A 13,987-nucleotide genomic window follows, 5' to 3' on the forward strand; every position below is an offset into this window, starting at 1 on the left:
CTCCAACATATGAAAATCGACAACAGAACACTGCGAAAGGCCGGTACACGTGTAACTGCACCTCAGAATGATATTCCAGTCACATATTTTTTAAAATGTTAAAATTCTTCCTTGGAAACATCAGATGCCAAGCAGAGTGGGTCAACATCCAGTCAGAAAGCTAGCAAGGGAGAAATGCTGATGGAGTTGCTGCAGACACAGTCGTTATTGCAGTAATTTGTACAATCTGAGTTCTCAAGCAAGCAAACATAGAAAATTGACATCGCAGTGACAGAGGGATAATGTCATAAAGTTGATTGCACAAAGTGCGGCAATAAAGTAACTGTGGTCAACAGAAGAACTGTTGTTCCTCCTCCCGGATTCAATGATTTTTTTACTGTCAGGACTGAAGAGGAAAAAGCCAGCACCCAGTCAGCTGCAGCATGTAAGGTAGAACCAAAAATCTCTCAGCAGTGTTCAATAATTTCTGACTCTTGCAATCAGCAAATTTACTTCCACAATGTACAAGGACTCAGAAACAAACTTAGTGAAATAGAAATTTTATTAAATAGTAACAGTGAATTATCAGATATGCAAAAACTATGTATTACTGACCACTTCATGAGTTGTTCTGAAACTGAATGTGTTATGATACCACAGTTCACACTGATAAACCATTTCTCAAAAAAAAAAATTCAGGGGTGGAGGGAGCTCCATATTTGTAAAAAGCAATACTATTGCTATACCACTGGATATTGCCACTCCGATAGCACTGAAGAACACATAGAATTATCGGGCATAGAACTCACTGAACATAGTATTTAGTTAATATCAGTATACCGATCACCCTCAGGCAAGCAACCTAAGCTGTGTCTATAAGAACTTGGCCTTGGTATTAGAAAAACTGACAAAACGAAAATCCTACAGAATTGTAATCTGTGGTGATTTTAACATAGATTTGCTAGTAGAAGATAGCGATCATGTAAACTTCAAAAACTTTATCAATCTCTACAATCTGGAACTAAAGGTTAAATCCCCAACCAGAATAACCAACCACAGAGAATCTTGTCTTAACCAAGTAGCTACTGACACAGAATGCACAGTATACTCTGTAAAGTTAGGATTCTCTGACCACAATGCCCTAATTATGCAGATACCAGTAAGTAAGCCCCCTCAGAAAACGATTACAACACAAACTAGAAATTTCTGTCAAAGCAATATCCACACCTTTCTGTCCCACATGCAAACAGAAAACTGGCAGGATTTATATCAGTCTCAAAATCTAGATAACAAATTTGAGACTTTTCTAAATACTTTTAGTAATTATTTCAACCACCACTTCCCCTTAAAAACAAAAAATATTTCCAATAACAATAAACCCCTGAAGTGGATAACCCCACATATTATCACTTCAGGAAAAAGAAAAAGAAAACTCTTTAACCTCACCAAGCCCAAATTCGGCAATACTGAAGAATTTGAGAATTACTTTACCAAATACAAACAAAAGTAAATGCATGTGGAAAGTCACTAATACCCACCGTGGCAGAAATCAACAGCTGACAAGTAATATGAACCTAAAAATAAAGGGGAAATCAATCACAAACGAAAAAGAAATAACAGATAAATTTAACTTATATTTTATTTAAAATGTTGAATGCCTCACAGACCACCTTAAATATAATCACCTACCAAACTTAGAACAACACAACTACACCAACACGCTGCTCTTATTACCAACAACAGAGGCAGAAATAGAAAAAATTATTCATACAAAATAAAAAAAAAATTCTCTACAGGACAAGATCAGATCCCCTGCTTTCTTCTCTATAACTGCAGCAGCCTCATAAGTAAACCATTGTCCCACATAGTAAACTCTTCATTCCTCAACAGTATAGTTCCTCATAAACTCAAGACCGCAAAAATCATACCCATTCATAAAAAAGGAAGTAAAGATGATACCAGAAATTACAGGCCAATAGCAGTACTCTCAGTATTCAGCAAAATATTTGAATACACTATGGCAGACACACTAAATTCATTTCTGAGAAGAAGAAATGTCATATCATCTGCTCAGTTTGGTTTCCAAGGAGAAAAAACCACATCTGATGCAATACAGCAACTTCTAGATTACACCCTAACACTAGTTGACAAGAAGCTTCCAGCCATAGGCATTTTTCTTGACATAACAAAGACATTCTATATGGTCAATCACATTATACTGCTGCAAAAATTTATTCCCATGGAATAAGGGGCATTGGCCATGACTAATTTAAAAGCTACCTCAAAGACAGAAACCAATACGTCCAAATAAATGTAACTAATCGACCAGGAATCGATAATACTGTACAGTCATCTACCCAAATCACAGAACATGGAGTTCCCCATGGCTCAGTGTTGGGACCCTTAATATTATTACTTTATGTAAATGACCTCCCCTTAAATGTACACAATAACAAAACCTTCCTCTTTGCTGACGATGCCACAATTATGATAACCGACTCAAATGAACATATTCAAGATGCAATAACCAGGAGCACAGCACAAGTAAACTCATGGCTTAATTTAAACAGATTACTCCCAAATACAAAAAAGACAGCTGGTATTACTTTCCACACAGTCCAAAATAAAAACCCACCAGTACGAAATGTATTGCAGAGTGATGATAAAATAAACTATGTAAAGGAAACCACATTTCTGGGGGGTTACCAATCCCAAAAAAAGCAGGTGTTGACAGATGTGAAAATTACCGAATTATCAGTTTAATAAGTCACAGCTGCAAAATACTAGCGCGAATTCTTTACAGACGAATGGAAAAACTGATAGAAGCTGACCTCGGGGAAGATCAGTTTGGATTCCGTAGAAATGTTGGAACACGTGAGGCTATACTGACCTTACGACTTATCTTAGAAAATAGATTAAGGAAAGGCAAACCTACGTTTCTAGCATTTATCGACTAAGGAGAAAGCTTTTGACAATGTTGACTGGAATACTCTCTTCCAAATTCTGAAGGCGGCAGGGGGAACAAAAAGGGAGCAAAAGGCTATTTACAATTTTTACAGAAACCAGATGGCAGTTATAAGAGTCGTCGGGCATGAAAGGCAAGCAGTGGTTGGGAAGGGAGTGAGACAGGGTTGTAGCCTCTCCCTGATGTTATTCAACCTATATATGAGCAAGCAGTAAAGGAAACAGAAGAAAAGTTCGGAGTAAATATTAAAATCCGTGGAGAAGAAATAAAAACTTTGAGGGTCGCCGATGACAGTGTAATTCTGTTAGAAACAGCAAAGGGCTTGGAAGAGCAGTTGAACGGAATGGACAGTGTCTTGAAAGGAGGGTATAAGATGAACATCAACAAAAACAAAACGAAAATAATGGAATGTAGTCGAATTAAGTTGGGTGATGCTGAGGGAATTAGATTAGGAAATGAGACACTTAAAGTAGTAAAGGAGTTTTGCTATTTGGGGAGCAAAATAACTGATGATGGTCGAAGTAGAGAGGATATAAAATGTAGACTGGCAATGGCAAGGAAAGCGTTTCTGAAGAAGAGAAATTTGTTAACATCGAGTATTGATTTAAGTGTCAGGAAGTCGATTATGAAAGTATTTGTATGGAGTGCAGCCATGTATGGAAGTGAAACATGGACGATAAATAGTTTACACAAGAATGGAATAGAAGCTTTCGAAATGTGGTGCTACAGAAGAATGCTGAAGATTAGATGGGTAGGTCACATAACTAATGAGGAGGTATTCAACAGAATGGGGGAGAAGAGGAGTTTGTGTCACAACTTGGCTAGAAGAAGGGATCGGTTGGTAGGAGATGTTCTGAGGCATGAAGGGCTCACCAATTTAGTACTGGAGGGCAGTGTGGAGGGTAAAAATCGTAGAAGGAGACCAAGAGATGAGTACAGTAAGCAGATTCAGAAGGATGTAGGCTGCAGTAGGTACTGGGAGATGAAGAAACTTGCACAGGATAGAGTAGCATGGAGAGCTGGATCAAACCAGTCTCAGGACTGAAGACCACAACAACAACAACAACCATTACTGACACACTTACATGGAAAAGTCATATTGATATAATCTTCACCAAATTGAGTAACGTATGTCTCATGATTAGACAAATAAGAAATATTGTTATTACCAGCACCCTCACATCAATGTACTATGCTCTTTTCCAATATATACTAACTATGGTATTAATTTTTGGGGTCACAGTGCAGAAGCAGTGAGGCTGTTTAAGCTTAAAAAAAGGGTAGTTAAAATAATATTATTCAAACAGCAAGAAGAATAATCCTGTAAACCACTGTTCCAGAATCTGAACATATTACTCCTCCAATGTCAGTGTATACTGGACCTACTATGTTTCACCAAGAAAAATATTAGCAACTTAGATATAAACTCAAACTGGCACCAACATGATACAAGGTCAAAGAATTCTATATGAGTAATTTCACATTCAGCAAAACTATACAGTAAAGGTGTCAAATATATCGGAATAAAACTCTACAATCATCTCCCAATAGCAATGAAGAACATTACACAAGTGAAGGATTTTAAAGTAAAATTACAGTCACTCATAATTAAACACTGCCTCTACAGCATACAGGAATTCCTAGAAAACAACCTGCTATAAGGAACTGTTTAGCAAAAACATCAGATAATGGATCCCAAACTATTGACCTTATGTAACATAACTGATTGTAAGTTTTATTGGTACAAATACTAAATTCTGGTACAGAATATATATAAGACCTAAGTACATTGCACATGTGATATAAATATGTAATCATTTTATGGATTCATAGATATGTACCTCTTGTTTTAAATGCCTAATATGTATCAAATGACCTGTCCTACGCCATGATGTGCATTTCTGTACAATGTATGATTCAGAGGGTCAAAATAAATAAATAAATAAAATGAAAATAAATAAAAAAGGTCACATATAACATGAGAGTACCTATTCAGTTACTGACACAGCGTAAAAGTGTGTCTGAAAGGTGAAGCTGCAACATTCTGAAGTACCTATAGTATTGACAAGCTCAGAAAACTAGGGCACATTCCATCATCCCCACCAAAGAATAACAATATCAACATTGATCAACAAATACTTACTGACTTCCACTGTTTAGCATCGAACGGGGTGGCAGAGTGGTTAGCACACTTGACTCGCATTTGGGAGGATGATGGTTCAAACCTACATCCAGCCATCCAGATTTTAGATTTCCTTGATTTCCTGAATCGCTCCAGCGAATGCAAGGATTGTTCCTTGAAATTGTATGGTCGATTTCCTTCCCCATGCTTGACACAATCTGAGATTGTTCTCCATCTCTAATGACCTCAATGTCGATTCCTTCCTTCCACAGTTTAGCTCTCAATTGTTCTCAGTTATGTTTCTGTGTTTCCAGCAACCAGGACTGAGGTGGAATCTGTGATACTTCATCTGCAGCCTACTGAGATTAATACAAGTTACAATGTATCGCCAATTGGATCGGCGAATTCCACTGCTGAGAGATGTTGCTGCCTCATGCTTGCAGTGGCTGATAGAAACACATTGGCCCCTTACAATACCAGGGCTTCTACAGGCCTCAATTGGATTATGTGCCTTGGTGAGATGATCAACCATCATCATGTTGGGGGAGCACAGTAATTGCTGCCTCCCAACTCACAGCTACGGACAACTCCAGCACTAAAGGCTGGTCTCTCTCAGAGATACAGTGATGCAATTCTCCACAACTCTATGTTGTGCAGAGCTACAAGCTGCCTTTCCGAGGTGCAGCTTGCAATATAAATGACAGTGCCCTTGGAATCCAGTGAGAAGTGCTGCTTCTCACTGAGCAGCGCTGGCTGTGTTTGTGGTACTGCTGGGATGACGACCATCCCTGACATAGCAGCCACTGCATGAGCTGCTCCACTGTTATGGCAACAAAGGAACATGTCAACGCCAGCAAATACCATCTGCTTTACGCCCTGCTGGCTGGCCTGGCTGCCAGTGATCTAAAGAAGACAGTGCTATACTTGTTAATAAATGTATAAACCAATATTAATGTTTCCCTAATGCTTTTGGGCGTTGGACAGATCCTCAGTACTTCAGGCTGGGTGATGCTATACTGATGACTGTAGAGGCCAAGGTTACAGTCCTCTATAATAACAAATAACTCTAGCAAAATCTAATTATGTTGTTGAGGCGCAGCGTCCTCTAATTTTGTAGGTGTACATTTGTAAGACCAGTTGCACAAAGTTACAAGTATGTTTACCATAATTCAGGGAGCACACCTGACCATAAATAGTTTCGATCAGTTTCATGCATGCCATGCAGGACGTAAAACCAGACAGGCAGAATAGTTTAGGATCTACTGGCAATTAAGAACTCGATGTTCTCCGAGAGACAAAAATAATCTAAGCTCACCATCGCGACCATGTGATCATCAGTGATGATATATACACAACACTGATGCAGAAACACTGGGATAGGCAGAGCATCACGATATGTCTTGGAGTGATGGTGTATAGCATGACATCAGTGTTGTTCATTAAAACCACCTTATTAGTCTGCTTAGATTATCACAAATCAAAATATACTCTACCATCATCACTTGAATTCATTGCCTACACGATTATAGTTGATTAGGTATTGTTAACTCAACATGAGCAAAAAAAAAAAAAGCTTCTCATGCCAAAGAGATGGAGCTAACATTCACTGCATGTCCGACCTCTTGCAACAACAACAGCATTCTCTCTGAACAATGGTTTGACGCCCACACTGCTAATCTCTCTGGGCTGCCATGACGTCAGACCATTCACTACTGGAATACAGTACACTCTCGACTATTTGGCCTAATGAGATGGAAGGACAACCCAAGTTAACAAAAAAGGCGGATCGACCAGTGTTCGATAAATTCTCTCTCCTGTCCCCAGCTGTGCCATTCAAAACGCCTTTTTTTGTAGCAGAACCCAACTTTATTAACATTTTCTGACGTCTTATGTAATACAAGCCTAGTTATATGTGTTTGTTATACGGATATGGCACCTTTCACAAATTATTATGAGGAACATACAACGATCTGCATTGTAAGGTATGAACTATGGATGAAATTTTATAAACGCATTTGGTAGATGATTATTTTTCTCCTTTAGGCCTCCTCCGTTGTGCAGTATCCCTCCACTTACATGTATAAACAGATGATATCACCTGGCTTACTTCCTCCTGCTCGCCAATATACTTCAGAGCTGTCTCAGTCGTCTTGAACCCCTCTGACTGTGGATGAGATTTCTTCTGTCGTCTAAGTTTGTCTCCTTCTCTGGTGTTACTTCTCCCTGCACACCATTTCTATAATATCATAGTCAGTTTGTTCATCAACTTTATCATTTGCCGTCCATTCTGCGGCGTCCTCTGCATATACGTCCTCACAGCCTCGTACATTTCTGAGGGATAAAACGACCTCACTGTTTCCATCTTTGACTTGGATTCAAAGTTAAAATGTACACTTTCAGGATTTCACTTGTGGTTTGCTCGAAATCTCGTCTCACACTTCATCCAACCACCTTATGACATTAAGCAAGTCAATCCTCTTCCGAATGATTACACAGTCTTCATTATTATGAACAGCTGAATCAACAAACTGAGAAAACAGCGACATTACTTCTCCTATAGCATTCAAGGATATCCTGGTCCACTGGCTGACAGATGGGAGTCACATTTGGTAGTAAAAGTAATGCTTTGATATCTCCATTTGTGGGTTAATCTGTCACAGTATGCGAAGGTGTGTTGTGAAAAGCAGCAAGCCTTTGCTCAGTAAACTGTCAAATATTTGTCTACAACCCGTATGAATTGATTTTGGAACCAGGTTTTGAGGGGTTCTGAATTCATCCATGGTTTCCTTTCAGGAGTGTAACGTAGGGACTGTGGTTCCTGATTTTTCAGCTTTTTGAAAGTTCCAGTTTTCCGTGATTTCCCTATTAATCTAAGCCCAAGTTTGTAGTTATCAATTGCATTACTGCAAACCAGTATGGTAACTCGTTCCTCACATTGGATGACGCACTCCTTTCGCTGGAGCAAACGTTTTCTTTGGTATTATCTTGTAATTAAAGTCACTCTCATCACAATTGTGCAACTGTTCTCCACAAATTCTCTTCCCGTTAATTAACTTCGAAAGCTAGCCTTTCAGTGGTGGTGCAGCCTCTTTGTCAGTGGATAAACCGTCTCCACTAATGGTAATCTGGTGTATACTAAATCGTTTTAGCGCTGATCCACCCACCTGTTATCTTGCTCCATCTGCCGCTGAAATTGTAATTATTTTTCCTGCACTATTGGCCCAGTAACAGGCAAACCTTTTCCCATTATATGTTCATGCCACAAAAGCTCCCTCAGCTTATTTATGCTTTTCTTTCAACATCGTCTTCCTTATTTTTCTCCTCTTTCAGTAGCTTTGGAAGCACATCAGTTTTCAATTTCTCCTCGATGTTTCTTCCAGTCTCCAACAGCAATTTTCCTCTAACCCAAACTCCAAAGAATTAATTTTGGGTGCTATTCCAGAAACCAGTGGCATTACAGCACTTTGTTTGTGACCCACAGTCACTACAAGTTCTTTTCACTTATCACCAATTTCGGACTCCTTAATTAAATCACAAAACACCACCCAAAACAACAATTTAACAACAATTTTGGACTCCTTATATGCTACTGAACGAACATAGAGCACAGAGTTGCTAACAGAGCTGCTCTCAACATGTGTTTATTGTTGTTTCTGAACACTGGATGAGGGCTTCCAAGTATAGTTTCTTGAAGTGTGGTATTGGTAATTTATTCAGTATCAAAAATACATTATGTTCCTTGTAACTGCGAGCCCAGATGCGCTAGAAGCACAATAGACGCCTAATGCGTTTTGAAAGACCTCACAGCATTGAAGCCGGCACCCACTTCCTGAAGCTTTGGAAAAGTACAGTACACACAATAAATTAATTCTCATTTTATCATGGAGAAGTATTATTATGATGTGATTTAAGTGGGCCAGATTAGGTAGGCTGGATAGTATGGAGTCCAGACAGCTGTGAGCCGATTAGTCAATAGTCCACTGATTTATCGCTCCTCATATTATAAAGGTAAATTGAGGTCGCCAGTGGAGAGACTCTCGGAATGACATAATTTCTCCTACCTCCTAACACTGAGAATCTGTAATTTTATGAGGGCCTTTTTCCCCCTTTTTGCTTCCCTTTGATTGTTTCACCTGGTCATAGTGGGCGGTGTTCATCCCTGAAAACCATGCCACATTTTTATTTTTGGTCACTATTAGTGTCCTTATACCACCTTCCCCATTTCCAGATGCAACAGTATGAATTCCTACCATGGTGACGTTTTTTTGTAAGCATCTATGCCTTCCTGTTCGACAATTGCTGTCTGCATCTGCCACTGGCTATCCTGAATTCGAATCATTAGGCTCAACTAAAATTATAATATCTCATGATTTGTAGGTCTGATCATGATACACTTTTCACCAATCTGACTTTAATGGAATTTTGCATCCATTTGCATAAATTTCCAATTGATTTCTTCTATGCATAATTGTTTTAACATACCAGTTTATTACCTCTGATATGGGCGAATGCTGTGAGATGACATAGCACTGCCACACCTCTGACTGGCAATCGACTCTTGCTTCTATGGATGATGAGGTCATTACAAAGGGATCACAGGCTCAGATTGAGGAAGAAGAGGCAAGAGAATCAGTTGTGCCCTCTGTTAGGTGCCATCTCAGCACTTGTTTTCTGCAATTAAGAGAAATAATGTAATACTCAAGTTAGGATTGCTAGACAGGGACTTGAATCGATGTCCTCCAGAATACGAGTCCAGTCTCTTTCCAATGCACAATCTTGCTCTGTGTGTCATCAGAGAATATTTACAGTGTTGAACATGATTTATATCAGCACATACGTAGATCAAATATAGCATGTGTAAGATGTTGCTGAGATGCCACTAGTAAGATTTATAGACGTGACTATCAACATAACCAAATTGCAACATTAACACTGAGAAGGTCAATAAAAACTCAATTGTGGTGTAAGCATTCAATTCAGCAATTACATTCGTTTTCAAGAAAAAAGAAACTCCCAGTACAGCTTTCCACACCCCTACTTAGCCAAAACTGATCTTTGTGTTTTGAGACACAGTTCTTTCTTCATCATGTTCTGCAGATATGAGTTTGTAGGACGATTCCCTTTCCAGGATTAATGAAAATTGTGTCATCTGCATAACACACATATTTACATTACATGTACTGGGAAGGGTAATTTACAAATATTTTAAACAGTATTGTTTCAAGCACCAATTCTTGATGCACGTTGGTTGGGTTTGAGAAGTAATTCGAAACAGACAAATGAATGTGTAGAACAAAAATTGCATTTGAACAATGCTACTGACTACTTCCATTAAATCCAGACCAACAGTAAGTTGTTCAAGCAGCGACTCAAAACTGCTCAAGGATGGTTACCAATTGTCAGAACTTGTCACAGGATTTTGCTTCAGCGACACAAAATTGTTCTTCTTGCACACACCTATAGATGAAATTTTGTCTCAAGCTTTATGCTCGTTTGCAGAGACTCATTTATATTTACATTGATTCATGTATCTCAGCCAAAATAATTATGCTCTTTTTACACAGCAGTCATAGAAATTGGGGCAATGGGAGGTGTTACTTTTGTTGCAGGAAGAAAATCGTCATTTAAAAATTATGATGTTTCATATATTTAAATTGATTATCTCTGTTACTGTAGAATGTATCAATAATACAGTACATTTTTCATGTGATTTAGAAATTTCGTAGCCTATAAGCCGTTATTTAGCTACATACATTAAATTCACATTTTATAATTTTTTTGACAAATTTGTGAAATCACATTCTTTATTTATAGTTTGGCAGCCATTCAATCTTAATGAAGTTGGCTCCTTTCGAGGGCATTGCCTGCATTGTTAAAAAGGGAGTTAATTTATATGTGAGTATAGTGCATGGTATTTACTGTTGTCTTACATTGTATTACATTAGTCATATTCAATGGATTCCATGGTGAGTGGACTCTGTATGAAAGGAATTTATAGATGTGCATTTTATGTAATTCAGACACAATGCAATAAAACTACATAATATTATGGAAGGCTGCTGTATAATAGTTCTAGCCTGAACTATAAAAAACGTGAAACATATTTAAAATTTACATATATGTTTTCTGCATATCATGCGACATCATAGTGTAAAAAAAACTGTCACTGAATAAAAACAACATTTTGACCACATTTTCGGTGGCGTATTCCAGTGTTTAGGGTTGACTGTATTTCGCTACTACTCCTCTTCTATGAATTATATGTTACATGAGAATTTAAAAAAAATTTGTTATTTGTGGCATACCACAGAAGACCAATAACATCACTGATATCAGATTATTTTCATGAATTGCTTGCTAAAATATCAATATTCACATATTCAGTTGTTAGAAATTGCATCTTGATTCAATTATAATCCTACAAAGAATCTTACATGAAAGTCTTATGGGTGGGATGCTGAAATATAACCAGTTCAACTAGGGACTAATATAAAGTATAATACTTTGGGCTAGTGAAATACATGATAACTTCATGAGAGTGCAGGCTTTCTCGGCGAATTTCATACATGAAATCTTCACGGGTTGTCAGCTGAGTAGTGTCGTTGTGTCAGAGCAAAGTTTCGATTAAATGTTTCCATCATCTTCAGGCGAAGCTACAAGACGACAACGCTACTCGGCTACCACCCCCTGAAGACTTCATATTTGACATATTTCACAATCAAAATTTGTCTGTTCGAAAGTTCGATACTTCAATGTGTGGTAGGCAGTTGGATAAAATTTTTGGATATAAATTCTATGACTTTTTGCATTTCCTTCGAGTAAATGGGCAAGTTAATAATGTGAGGTAAAAATGTGCAGGTACTGCACATTTCAGAGTTCAGTAGTATGTAAGAGAATGCATTATACATTAAATCAAGCTTATCTGAAGAAGAGTAGATTGTACACAATAGAATGTAACAGAAATTAAATGAATATGGGAGAACTAGCGGAAAATTTTTATTCACAAGTATATTTTCCATTTCAGAGATGGGCATCTGCCTCGAATATAATTTTTATGGAGATCCAATTTATTGTTTCATATACACGCTGTAAACATTTTGCAGAACCTTTTACACTTAAGTTAGCTTTACCCACGAGAATCACTTTCAAAAACGTGCTTCACATTACATGTTTCAGTGTGATTGCTTAAAATTAAGATTGGGAGCTTGCTGCTTGTCCATTGTTGATTGGAAAATAGCAACAGAAGTCTGTTTTTGGAGCAAACATGTTTAGAGTGTTTTATACGCAGATGAACATTATCATACAATTTGATCATTACTGCTAAATTACAATTACAAGGGCTGATAACAAAATGTTATACTTCATACAGAATGCACGCTCTTAATAATACAAATAAATATAGCTAAATTTGTTATTAGGTTTTAATGAATAGGCATAAATAATAATACATAAAATGGAAGGTAGTTTCATGTGCAATGTAAAATTATTCAAGAGGTGTCTCCATAAAATCAAACCTGAATACTACAGAACAATTGAAAAAATAGGTTTAATTTTTAACAATTAATTAATAATTAATTGCCATTGCCACACTTTCCACTTGGTCAGCAAACCACGAATCACTGAGGCGTTCACACTCATCACAATTTTCGTCGCTGCAGTAGGTTTTTTCGTTGCTGGTAAGTACTTCTGTGCTCCACTTAAGCTTTTCTACATCTCGCCGAGCTGTACTAAAATGCTTTTGGAACAATTTATTCACATCCTGCAGTTTGTCTTCTATCACAGTGATTCCAAGACCAATCTCACAAGGTTGCATGTCGTGGAGGCTTTTTTCCTTTCTTTGTTATTGACTTTGCTGTACTTGTTTTCAGTTTATATGTGAGTTCGACTAGGAAAAGAATGTTCTCTTTTATTGTTTTATGAAGAATGATTTTCTTCCACTGAGAAATCTTGGAATGTGATTGTGCAGCTGAATTGATGACTCCAGAGCTGCAAGTTTCAAGTTTAACAGTTTCTGGTTCCAAACTACCACCTTCACTTTCCCATGTTCAATAAAAACAGTGCGGCATTTTGCAACATTTAAAATGGTTTTCATCTTTTTCAGCCTTTTCTCAATCATTCCAAAAACGTGATCAGCACACAAGAAGGAATGACCAGTAATGGGAAAAAATAGTTCCATTTGTGTGTTACTAGTGAGTGCATGATCACATAACAACGTTCTGCATATAGTAAGAACGGTGATGTTCTTGTTTTGGCTGGTGCAGCTATCAGCATCAGCAGTAAGTCGTACACTCTTATATTCTGTCAGATTGAGAAAATTCAACTTATTAAAAACAACTGATGCAACAACATTAGAAAATTTCTCTCACTGATCTTCACTTCAGGTGTATACTGTAACATTATTAGGATTCAGGGAATCACTTGACACACGTTTCATAACAGACAAATTGTAGCAAAACAGCTACCTACTAAAGTATGCAGATTGGTTACTAAGTTTTGGAAGAACAAGGTTCTTTTGACAGTCATAAGAGATGAAGAAACAAGTGTTGTTTTTAGTTTTCAAGTGTCGAAAAAGTTGTGCTCGTTTTTTAGTAATTGTTTCCAGAGTCTGCAGTTGTTTCTTCCTATCAATGTTTTTCTAGCCTCCTCTATCTAGATATAAAGTTGCAAGCATGTATTATATTCATTTACAGTAGATGTGGAAAATCGTATGTTGAATTTACTGCTAAAATTTCTGTAAAGGGAATACTTCTTAACTTGTAAGTCTGATCGCCCTTTTAAAACTTTCTCTTCATGGTAGGCTTTGAAAAATTTTCCAATACTTCGATCAGATGAAAGATAGATCCCAGAACACTTGTCCCTACTGTAATGACATACACAGCCTTTCAGACTCTTAAAAATAATTTTACAGTTTCTCGCTTTCC

This window comes from Schistocerca piceifrons, chromosome 4 (assembly GCF_021461385.2).
Source record: "Schistocerca piceifrons isolate TAMUIC-IGC-003096 chromosome 4, iqSchPice1.1, whole genome shotgun sequence".
NCBI classification, from domain to species: Eukaryota; Metazoa; Arthropoda; class Insecta; order Orthoptera; family Acrididae; genus Schistocerca; species Schistocerca piceifrons.